This window comes from Bos grunniens, chromosome 10 (genome assembly GCF_055505025.1).
Source record: "Bos grunniens cultivar Pamir isolate PY7600 chromosome 10, Bosgru_T2T1.0, whole genome shotgun sequence".
In the NCBI taxonomy this organism is placed as follows: Eukaryota; Metazoa; Chordata; class Mammalia; order Artiodactyla; family Bovidae; genus Bos; species Bos grunniens.
Window position 1 is genome coordinate 142,184 of NC_141174.1, and position 12,888 is coordinate 155,071.

Sequence of the window (12,888 nt, forward strand, 5' to 3'; positions counted from 1 at the left end):
GCCTTGGAAACGAACAGAGATCATTCTGTCATTTTTTTAGATTGCATCCAAGTACTGCATTTCGGACTCTTTTGATGACCATGATGGCTACTCCATTTCTTCTAAGGGATTCCTGCTGAGAGAGTCATTTCCTAAGCAGGTTGATAAGGAGTCTAGGGGTCCCCAAGGAGAGAGGGGTCTGGAATTCTCAAGGAGGAAGAAAGGACAAACCTTTTCCTTTCTCCACATTCCTTAGGATTATATAACAATAATGTATCCTGCCTAAGGACAGTCTCTGGATTAAACCTTCTGTTATCTTAAAATGTAAATTATGGGAGTAGACCTGGTCTTTACAAGGATGTATCCTGCCTGAGGACAGTGTTATCTTAAAATGTAAATTATGGGAGTAGGTCTGATGAGGTCTTTACAACCTCCAGACATTCTTTGGATTATATAACTTCATTGTTAACACTAGCAAGCGGGTACTCTTTCTACCCCCTTCTGATGCCTATGTCAGAAGCTTTCTCTATCTCCTCTATACTTTAATAAAACTTTATTACACAAAGGCTCTGAGCGATCAAGCCTCGTCTCTGGCCCCGGACTGAATTCTTCTCCAGGGGCCAAGAATCCCAGTGTCTTCGTGTGATTCAACAACAACCTTTCATCTTGGAGGCTCGTCCGGGATCCTTCAGGACAAGGTAAGGATGCTTGGAGCTTTAGTTCTTTGTTCTCTTAGCAAACATGTTGTCTGCCATGCTTTACTAACTCTACGGCGTGCTTGTGTGAATGAATGACATGCCCTGCGTGAAGCAAGTAAGGAGCCCTGCTCTGCGGTTCCACGGTGATCTCATACGGCTTATGGCAGAAACCTGTCAGGGGGTTATACCGACCTGCCAATGTCAAGAGGCACCCAATGTCTCCTTCGGGAACCAACCAGAAATGGGCAAAGCTTGTGGACTGAACTCTCCTTTCTCGGTCAAACTTTTCTGTCTCTTTGACCATTTCATAACTCCTTGGGAATTAGAAGTACTAACGTAATCTGGTGGATCATAGACTTTCAAGGGACTTGTGATCTATACTGTTACAGTGTACTGTGGCTTAGGTCCCAAACTTGGATTGGTAGCCAAGAAAGCACCTAGCCTCGGTAGAAATCAAAAGTTCGGAAGCTAGATGGAGCTCTAGCTCCAAGAACATCTCTGAGGTTAAAGGTTTTTCAGATTGGGACTGCAATGGGTTTTTTTTCTTTGGTAACGCTGGCTCTTAGTGGATCAGAGGAGGCTCTTAAACTGGTGTGGTGACGCTTGAAAAGAACATCTCAGTTTTATGTTCGTGTCGGTCTTATTGTGGTCAGGAAATACTCAGGGTCGTGCACAGGCACTCAGGTGACGAATGTTTCCCCCAGTAGTGTCCCCCCGGGTGACATCAGAGGCAAGCAAGGTTAAAGGTGAAGAGCTGGACGTCAAGTAGGGATGCTATCAAGTCTACCCCTGGTACATCCCCACCCCATCTCGGTGGTAGAACCGGGAGGGACGAGTACGGCCCCTGCGTCGGTAAGGGACAGACTAAGTCCGACCAGGAAGGAAAAGCTTTTGGTGTAACGTCTGTCTACACCCCCATCTAGAGCAGGGAGGGACACCTCCGGTAGAAAAATGGCCTTGGTCGCTTTTTTCTCTCTTACAGATGGGAGCTAACAATTCCAGCCTCACTCCTTTGAACTGTATCCTGAAAACTGGGATAGATTTGATCCCCAGGGCTTAAAGAGGACATACCTGGTCTTCCTATGTGATACTGCATGGCCACGGTATCCATTGGAGGACGGCAAACGGTGGCCAGTTGGAGGGATACTTAATACTGTTCTATAATTAGACCGGTTCTGTAAGGAACAAGGGAAATGGGTAGAAATGGCATATGTGTTGCCCTTTTTCTCTCTGCGAAATATGCCAGACTTATGTCCTAAGGGTATAGATTTGGGCGTGAAACCTTCAGCTCCCTCCTGTCCTCCCACTTTGCCCCCGTACCCGGGGCTCCAAGCTGAGCAAACTGAAAGCCAGAGAACCCCCCTCAGAAGGGTTGCCTTGGTCTCAGTGGAAATCCAAACTGAGATTCAAACTGCCCACATGGAGGTCCAAACAACTCCTGTCCCAGTACGACCTCAGACTACTCTGCTTTCAGTAGAAACTCAGAGCATCGAAGTAAGAGATGAGATGGAGGACAGGAGACAAAGAGAAGAGGAAAAACAGGTTTCTCCAATCTATCCCTGGGATCATATGCGCAGAACAGCCAGAGAGACTGAGGAACAGCCACACAAGCTGTTGCCTCTTTATGAAACACCCACCGGGAGAAATAATCAGTCTGTGAGAGTTAATAAGCCTTTCTCTTATCAAGAAATACAAAGAATCAAGGAGGATCTGGTAAACTATCTAGAGGACCCAGAAAAATATATTAGAGCTTTTAAAGGTGTTACTCTGCTTTATGACCTCACTTGTAAGGATGTGATGTATATCTTGGGACAAACGCTGACTCCCGAGTCAAAGACTCGAGTTTTGGGAAAAGCGGTTGCTTATGGAGATGAATGGCTTGGTAATGAATCAGTAGGGAGGAGGGAGAACGAGATAGCGGCCCTCCCCACTGGGAATCAGGCGGTCCCAACTATAGAACCAGACTGGGACTACAACACAGCTAAAGGAAGATGGGATCAGAGTCATTTTGTTAGATGTATTCTTGAGGAACTTAGGCAGGCGCGTTCTAAGCCTTTAAACTATGGCAAATTGGCGACATAGAACAGGAGAAGGAAGCTCCTGGTAAATTCCTAGATAGACTGAGAGAAGCCCTTCGCAGATTCACTGAGATTGATCCTGAAAGTGAAGAGGGAAAAGTGATCTTAAAGGATAGATTTCTCACTCAGTCGGCTCCAGATATCCGCGGTAAGCTATTAACGGGTGTATGGACCAAATCAGTCTTTAGATACTCTGTTACAACTGGCTCAGACAGTCTATTATGCTAGGGAATATGAGGAAAAGAAAGAAAGGCAAAAAAAGACAAAGGAAAAGGCGGAAGCCTTCACCATGGCTATGAAAAACGTTCTTAAACAGCCTGAGAAAAATGCCCAGAGGGACCCAGGTGAAAAGGGATGGGCTTGCTACTACTGTGGAAAGGAGGGGCACCTCAAGAAGGATTGCCCTCAGGCATCTAAGCCGCCCCCGGCTCCATGTCCGGTCTGCAAAGGACCACACTGGAAGAGAGACTGCCCCCAGAGGCGTAGGTCTCAGGAGTCGGACTCTCAAGACAATCAGGACTGAAGGTGCCCGGGGGTCCCCACACAAGCTCCTGTCCTAATTACACCTGAGGAATCCCGGGTATTAATAATTGTGGGGGGCCAATCCGTAGGTTTCCTTTTAGATACTGGGGCAACTTACTCTGTGCTTATTGAAGCCCCTGGCCCACTTTCTTCCCGATCCGCTTCTGTAATGGGACTGTCTGGATGAGCCAAAAGGTATTATTTCAGTTATTCTTTATCTTGCAACTGGGATTCTGTGCTGTTTTCAAACGAGTTTCTGATCGTGCCAGAATTTCCCTCACCCCTTTTGGGAAGGGATATACTGAGCAACGGAGAAGGCTATGGCACCCCACTCCAGTACTTTTGCCTGGAAAATCCCATGGACGGAGGAGCCTGGTAGACTGCAGTCCATGGGGTCGCTGAGGGTCAGACACGACTGAGCAACTTCGCTTTCACTTTTCACTTTCAGGCATTGGAGAAGGAAATGGCAACCCACTCCAGTGTTCTTGCCTGGAGAATCCCAGGGACGGGGGAGCCTGGTGGGCTGCCGTCTCTGGGGTTGCACAGAGTCGGACACGACTGAAGCGACTTAGCAGCAGCAGCAGCATACTGAGCAAGGTCCATGCCTCTGTTTTCATGAATATGGAGCCCTCCCCTTCTCTCCCTTTAGTTGAACAAAATGTAAATCCTAGAGTATGGGCTGATGGAAAATCTGTGGGTCGAGCACAAAATGCTATTCCTGTAGTTGTTAAGCTCAAAGACCCGCACGTATTCCCACATAAGAAGCAGTATCCACTGAAACCTGAAGTTGAGGAAGAGTTAAAACCTACCATCAAATATTTAAAGAAGCAGGAACTATTAATTCCCTTTAACAGTCCTTGCAACACTCCTATTTTGGGTACAAAGAAATCGAATGGTAAATGGAGACTAGTTCAAGATTTATGAATAATAAATGAGGCTGTAGTTCCTTTACACCCCATGGTGCCTAATCCTTATACTCTATTGTTTGAAATTCCTGAATGGGCCAAATATTTCTCAGTAATTGATTTAAAGGATGCCTTCTATTCAGTGCCTTTGGTGGAAGAAAGTCAATTCCTATTTGCCTTTGAAGACCCTGCTCAGCCAGCTTCTCAGTTAACCTGGACAGTTTTGCCCCAGGGATTCCGTGACAGTCCTCACTTATTTGGACAAAGTTTGTCACGGGATCTACAAAACTTTAATATCTCTGAAGCGGTGGTGTTACAGTATGTAGATGATATTTTGCTCTGTGCTGAGACAGAGGAAGTTTGTTTGTGAGCCTCAGAAGATTTCTTAAACTTTCTGGCAGGCTGTGGTTACAAGGCATCAAGAGAAAAGTCTCAGCTTTGTCAACAATCGGGTTAGATATCTGGGCCTAATCATATCAGAAGGGACTAGGGCCATAGGCCCTGAGAGAATTAAACCTATACTAAATCATCCCCTACCTATGACTTTAAGACAATTGAGAGGATTTTGGGGAATCACAGGTTACTGTCGCATTTGGATTCCGGGTTATGGGGAACTTGCCCAGCCTTTGTGTAAACTTATAGCTGAAACTCAGCAGGCCCAAACTGACAAACTGGTTTGGTCTCCAGAAACTCAAAAGACTTAAGGTTCTTCAGACTGCTCTCATGCAAGCTCCAGCTCTTAGCTTGCCCACAGGGTCAGAATTTAATTTGTTTGTCACCGAAAGAAAAGGTGTGGCATTGGGAGTTTTGACACAACCCCGAGGGCCTCACCAGCAACGTATTGCTTATCTAAGCAGAGAATTAGATATAGTTTCACGTGGGTGGCCCCACTGCCTAAGAGTAATTGGGGCAGCGGCTTTATTAGCACCTGAAGCCTTAAAAATAATTAATGGATGAAACCTTACCTTACTGACTTCTCATAATGTGAGTGGAATCATAAATTCTAAGGTTAATATTTGGATGACAGACAGTAGGCTTCTTAAATATCAGTCATTGTTGTTAGAAGGACCAGTAACTAAGCTTAAAGTTTGTGGAAATCTAAATCCTGCCACTTTCCTTCCTGAGAAGGAAAATGAAACACCTGATCAGGATTGTTCTCAATTCCTAACTTTAAACTGTGCAGCTCAGGAGGATCTAAAGGATACCCCATTAGACAATCCTGACATGGAAATAGTTACAGATGGCAATTCTTTTGTTCGGGATGGAAAGCGTAAAGCAGGTTACACCGTGGTGACTGCTGAACAGGTTTTGGAAGCAAAATCTCTCCCCCAGGGAACCAATGCTCAGTTAGCGGAGCTTGTGGCTCTGACCTGAGCTCTAGAGTTAAGCAAAGGGCAGCAGATGGGCCTGATCATCTATGTGAGTCTACTTCTGCTGACTCCAAAAATCCTGAGTCTGCTGTTTGAGCCTCAAGACAATGCCTTCCTGTCCTGGGCTCACTCCTATGCTGCATTCCACAATGGGTCTAACTGCTGGGTCTGCAGAGCACTCCCCTCTTCATCAGTGGAAGGCTTCCGGAGGTGGACATCTCCACTTCAAGGAAAAGAATTTCTCCAAGTCTGTGAATACCTTCGACAACAATCACATGCGATGCCTCTTCTTCATCTGATGACATCTACCAACCCTAAAATGGACTGGTGCAACACGTTGCACTTTAACTATGGACATAATGTGACTTTTAATTTTGATTCTGATTGTTTTGTTTTTGCTCTTTGCTCCCTGCATCTGTAATGGTATAACTGGATTTGTTTCTAGCTGCATGAAAACTTTTAAGTTACAAATGATTACTCAAACTCCTGCTACTGCTGCAGCTTCCTCCAGCTACTATTTGGGGCCCCTGGATCAGATATCCTCAATATGAGGATTAGGAGAATACGTTGCCTCACCAATTTAGGGACAATGCCCCTTGTCAGTTTGGAAGCAGTTATGGAACGAGAACGATGCCCCTTTTCCCTAGGCAACATAATTCTCCTAAAAGAAAAGAGGGGAATGAGAGAGTCATTTCCTAGGCGGGTTGATAAGGAGTCTAGGGGTCCCCAAGGAGAGAGGGGTCTGGAATTCTCAAGAAGAAAGGACAAACTTTTTTTCTTTGTCCGCATTCCTTAGGATTATATAACAATAATGTATCCTGCCTAAGGACAGTCTCTGGATTAAACCTTCTGTTATCTTAAAATGTAAATTATGGGAGTAGACCTGGTCTTTACAAGGATGTATCCTGCCTGAGGACAGTGTTATCTTAAAATGTAAATTATGGGAGTAGGTCTGATGAGGTCTTTACAACCTCCAGACATTCTTTGGATTATATAACTTCATTGTTAACACTAGCAAGCGGGTACTCTTTCTACCCCCTTCTGATGCCTATGTCAGAAGCTTTCTCTATCTCCTCTATACTTTAATAAAACTTTATTACACAAAGGCTCTGAGCGATCAAGCCTCGTCTCTGGCCCCGGATTGAATTCTTCTCCGGGGGCCAAGAATCCCAGTGTCTTCGTGTGATTCAACAACCTTTCACTGCCCGCAGTAGTAGATATAATGGTCATCTGAGTAAAATTCACCCATTCCAGTCCATTTTAGTTCGCTGATTCCTAGAATGTCGACATTCACTCTTGCCATCTCCTGTTTGACCACTTCCAATTTGCCTTGATTCATGGACCTAACATTCCAGGTTCCTATGCAATATTGCTCTTTACAGCATCGGACCTTGCTTCTATCGCCAGTCACATCCACAACTGTGTATTGTTTTTGCTTTGGCTCCATCCCTTCATTCTTTCTGGAGTTATTTCTCCACTGACCTCCAGTAGCATATTGGGCACCTACTGACCTGGGGACTTTGTCTTTCAGTATCCTATCATTTTGCCTTTTCATACTGTTCATGGGGTTCTCAAGGCAAGAATACTGAAGTGGTTTGCCATTCTCTTCTCCAGTGGACTACATTCTGTCAGACCTCTCCACCATGACCCGCCCATCTTAGAAGCAGACAAATAGACCAAAGAACAGAACACAGTGGCCAGAAATGAACCCACATTTTATAGGCAATTAATCTAGGACAAAGGAAGCAAGAATAGTACAGTAGGGGAAAGATAGCCTTTTCAGTAAATGATGTTGGGAAAATTTGACAGCTATATGCAAAAAAACAACTGGATTACTTTCTCACAGTATACACAAAAATAAATTCAAAATGGATTAAAGACTTATATAGAAGACCTAAAACCACAAACCTTCTAGAAGAAAATAAAGGCAGTAAGCTGTCCGACATCACTCTTAGTAATATTTCTTTGGATATGTTTCCTCAGGCAAAGGAAGGAAATAAAAGCAAAAATATCCAAATGGGACTTAATCTATGCTTTTGCATAGCAAAGGAAACTATTAACAAAATGAAAGGGCAACCTACTGAATAGAAGGTATTTGCAAATTTATATCCAATAAGGGGTTAATATCCATAGTATACAAAGGACTTACATAACAAAAGATAAAAAAGAAATGATCAGAGAATCTGAATAGACGTTTTTCCAACAAAGACATACAGATGGCTACAGACATAAGAAAAGATGCTCAACATTAGTAATCATCAGAGAAATGCAAATCAAAACTGCAATGAGATATCACCTCACACTTCAGAATGGCCAGTATCAAAAAGATAACCAATAAGATGTATTGTCAAGGGTGTAGAGAAAGGGGAACCCTTGTGAACTGGGAATGTAAATTGGTACAGCCACTGTGGAAAATAGTATAGAAATTACTCAAAAAATGAAAAATAGAACTAGAACTACCTCATAATCCTGCATTTCCTCTCCTGGGTATTTATCCAAAGAAAACAAACTTATTCAAAGAAAACTAATTAGAAAAGATATATGTACCTCTCTGTCATTGCAGCATTATTTACAGCAGCCAAGACATGGAAGCAACCTAAATGCCCATCAGTAGACGAGTGGATAAAGAAGTTGCGGCATATACATTTATATAATGAATATTACTCAGCCGTAAAAAAGAATGAAATCTTGCTTTTTGTGACAACACGGATGGACCTAGACGGTGTTGTGCTAAATGAAATAAGTCAGACAGACAAATACTGTCTGATTTCACTTACATGTGATGTGGAATCTCAACTTCAGAACAAATGAACAGACATAACAAAATAGAAACAATTCTAATTACAGAGAAAAACTGGTGGTTGCCAGAGAGGAGGGAGTGAGGAAGGAAAGAAACCAGTGGGGGAGATTAAGAGGTACAAACTTCCAGTTGAAAAATAGGTCACGGGCATAAAATGCATAGTGTAGCCATGTGACATCTTTGTATGCTGACTATAATCACGGTTACTATCTTGAAGTGAATAGAAACATTGAATCTCTACATTGTGTAACAGGAACTAATATAGCATTTTCAGTTATACTTCAATAATAAACTCATAGGAAAAGAGATCATATGTGTGGTTACTCAGAGGCAGGGGGTTGTGGAAGGGAGAATTCAGTGAAGGCAGTCAAAAGGTACAGATTTCCAGTTATATGTATAGGGATTAAATGTACATGATAAATATAATGAACAGTAGGGTGTTATATATAAAAGTTAAGAGAGAAAATCCTGAGTTCTCATCACAAGACAAACATTTTTTCTATTTCTTTAATTTAGTATCTATATGAAATTATGGATGTTCACTAAACTTATTGTGATAATCATATTGTGATATAATACCTTAAACTTATGTGCTGTATGTCAATTATATCACAATAAGATGGGAAGAGAAAAAGGTGTTGGCAAGGATGTAGGAAAATTGGGACTCTCATATGCTTCTGGTGGGAAGGTAAAATGGTGTGGCATCTTTGGAAAACAGCCTGGCAGTTCCTGAAAATGTTAAAGACATAGTTACTATAAGACCCAGCAATTCCGCTTCTAGATGGAATTCCACTCCAGCCAAGAGGACTGAACACTTGTACATGCGTGTTGGTGGGCTTCCCAGGTGGTGCTGGTGGTGAGAAACTGCCTGCCAGTGCAAGGGACATGAGAGATGCAGGTTCGATCCCTGGGTCAGGAAAATCCCCTGGCGGAAGGCATGGCAACTCACTCCAGTATTCTTGCCTGGAGAACTCCATGGACAGAGGAGCCTGGCAGGCTGCGGTCCATAGGGCCACACAGAGTTGGACACGACCGAAATGACTTAGCATACATCAGTTCAATTCATGCATGCATATAAAAGTCGATAATAGTATTATTTTTTAATAGCCAAAAAGTCGAAATAACCAAAATGCTCATTAACTAATGAATGACTAAACAATATGTAGTGTAATATACAATGGAATATTATTCAGCAATAAAAAGAAATAAAGTGCCAATAGTTGCTAAAATGGATGATCTTTGAAAATACTATAGCAAGTGACAGTAGCCAGTCACAGAAGACCACATACTGTATGATTCCATTTATATGATTTATAAAGAATAGGCAAATCCATCCAGACAGAAACATTAGTGTTTCCTTAGCCTGGGAGTGGTTGGGGAGAAATGGGTAGTGATGGCTAATCGATACAATGTTTCTTTTTGGAGGTGATGAAAATGTTTTAACATTGAGAAGATAGTTTCACAATTCCATGAATATACTGTAACCCGCTGAAGAACATTGTAAATAGGTGAATTTTACGATTTGTGAATTAGTCCTCAATAAAGCTTTAACGAAAAAAAACACCTAGGATGCCACAGAAGTGATACGCACAACAGTGTGAGATATTCCGATACAAGTCCTTGAAGCTAGCGAGGAAGAGTGGCGCCCCAGAGGAGAATGGTGGGGGCCCAGAAGGGGACAGTGCCCAGTGCTTAACGCTCCACTTTAAGCGCTAACCTGCTGACTCAGGCGGTCCTTATCTTGGACCCACAAACGCCTGTCTCCCAACAGACCACTGACCTCGTGACCAGCCTGCCCCTCCTCCGCTCTGCCCAGGAAAAGAGAACCCTTGGGGTGACACCAGGCGGCCCTGCAAAGCAGTGCCCAGCGTCCTCAACCCCCACCCACGCACCCAGCAGCTTATCAAGGACCGTGATGTTGTCTGCTGTTTCTCCCTGTCCCGTCTTGGTAGCTGTCCTGTGAGAACAGAACAGGAAGCCGGCGCTCCTGCAGCTGCCAGTTTCTGGCCTCTCCGCGGCTTGTTGGTCTGCTCAAGACTGAGCTTGAACAAGCCGAGCCCAGGTGCCTAGCTACACTGGGCGGGGAAAGAGTACCAAGGAGCCAGAGGTCCGGGCTGCACGGAAGAAGCAGAGCGCGGGGCGGGCGGGAGCGCGCGGGGTCTCAGGTGAGCGTGTCAGGCTGGCGGCAGTGCCCAGAGAACAGAGCCAAGGTCACGGAGCGAGAGTCAGGGCCCCCATCCCCACCAACCCGTTGGCAGAAATCACAGGCTTTCTCTCCTTTTAACCCGCTGTTTTAGTTTCTCAACTGCCCAATTAAAATCCAAGCCCGTGGTAGCTTGTCACAAGTCTCCGGGCAGAAAGCGCTGTTTCAGGTTAGAAAGGGGACTTCGCAGTCCCGAGTCTTCTCTGAAGTCTGTTTTCCGAGAAAGGGGAGGGGCCAAGTTGGTTGCCCTGTTTGTTTTTCTTCCCCTGCTGCTACTGCTGCTAAGTCGCTTCAGTCGTGTCCGACTCTGTGCAACCCCAGAGACGGCAGCCCACCAGGCTCCCCCGTCCCTGGGATTCTCCAGGCAAGAACACCGGAGTGGGTTGCCATTTCCTTCTCCAATGCATGAAAGTGAAAAGTGAAAGTGAAGTTGCTCAGTCGTGTCTGACCCTCAGCGACCCCATGGACTGCAGCCTACCAGGCTCCTCCCTCCATGGGATTTTCTAGGCAAGAGTACTGGAGTGGGGTGCCATTGCCTTCTCCTTTTTCCCCCTAGTCATTAGATTAGCAACTCTCACTTTCTGGAAAACTGGTTCCTAATGGCAGTATGTCTCTCTGGGAGAAGTTTTGAAAATTAATAGGGCTGCCTTTGCTTGTTCAGGTGATGGGGTCCCTCTGGATATTTAAGGGCTGAGCCAGGGACCCCAGCGTATACACGCACTCTGTTTCTTTCTTCCTCTCTATCTTTAAAAACCCTGCTTGTAATCTGGGCTTTACAATCACATGATGAAGTGAGTTTTGTTTTTCAATTATTTTAATTTTTTTCCTTGATTATTTACTGATCATTTACTATGCCAGACCCATATACACTGAATTTTCCAAGAAGGCAACTACCAGGGAACTCAAAGGAAGATATGTATTTGGTTTTGTTTGTTTGTTTGCTTTTGGTTTTTTACCTAGAGATTTTTCACCATTTCAGAGAATCATACCCCAGCAAGCAATACCATATCTGAACTGGAGCCATGCATATAATGCAATTCTCAGTCATCAATGTCATGGGTGACAGAGATCCTAGGCCAGTTGCGAGCATCTGACAGTTCTTTACAGTAGCCAGTGCAGCCAGGCTAGAGCATTCACATACTAAGTTGCTTAGCTTTCATAATCAAATTAGTAAAAAGATTACCATTAAACAGTTGTTATAAACAGGAGGTGCTAGATATGATTGGAGTTGAAGCCTCTCTAACAGGTAATCACTGGTTAGTAGCTGAGAACTGTTCATTTTACAGATAAGGAAACCAATGATAGGAAATGTTAAGAGATTTGAAAAAAGATGAACTGTGACAGAGGCAGGTCTAGACACTCTGGAAACAGCTCTAGTTGGTTTTTTTCCCCCAACCAGCTGTGTATGAAGTTTTTCCTTGTATCTCCTGCTGTGGTTTTAGGCAATTTTATGTGTTCTAGTGAGCTGTGAAAATAAATAACCACTGGAAATAAAGCAGTTGCCTAGAGCTTTACATTTTATGCAGCTCTTCTTACCACTATCCCCTTCTCAGAATAACCCTGGAACAGAACCTGACTCAGAGTAGACACTCCATATTCACTGAATGAATGACTGACCAAATAAATGAGTAAGCATTAGATGTAAAGATGATTCTCCTATTTATGGATTTGGTGACAAAGAATCAAGACAGCAATAATGGCTTTTCCAGTTTCTTTTGTGGAGTTGGGATTCAAACTTAAACATGGCTTTTCCAGTTTCTTTTGTGGAGTTGGGATTCAAACTTAAACATGGCTTTTCCAGTTTCTTTTGTGGAGTTGGGATTCAAACTTAAACATGGCTTTTCCAGTTTCTTTTGTGGAGTTGGGATTCAAACTTAAACATGGCTTTTCCAGTTTCTTTTGTGGAGTTGGGATTCAAACTTAAACATGGCTTTTCCAGTTTCTTTTGTGGGGTTGGGATTCAAACTTAAACATGGCTTTTCCAGTTTCTTTTGTGGAGTTGGGATTCAAACTTAAACATGGCTTTTCCAGTTTCTTTTGTGGAGTTGGGATTCAAACTTAAACATGGCTTTTCCAGTTTCTTTTGTGGAGTTGGGATTCAAACTTAAACATGGCTTTTCCAGTTTCTTTTGTGGAGTTGGGATTCTAACTTAAACATGGCTTTTCCAGTTTCTTTTGTGGAGTTGGGATTCTAACTTAAACATGGCTTTTCCAGTTTCTTTTGTGGAGTTGGGATTCAAACTTAAACATGGCTTTTCCAGTTTCTTTTGTGGAGTTGGGATTCAAACTTAAACATGGCTTTTCCAGTTTCTTTTGTGGGGTTGGGATTCAAA

General features: G+C 43.6%; 1 long non-coding RNA gene across 1 annotated transcript; it reads left to right on the plus strand.

The window, feature by feature from the left end:
* Positions 1–295: 295 nt before the first annotated feature.
* LOC147363824 (uncharacterized) lies at positions 296–8,073 on the plus strand. Its single transcript, XR_015133795.1, has 2 exons — positions 296–677; positions 5,727–8,073. It is a non-coding gene; the product is annotated as an uncharacterized LOC147363824 (long non-coding RNA).
* Positions 8,074–12,888: the final 4,815 nt, after the last annotated feature.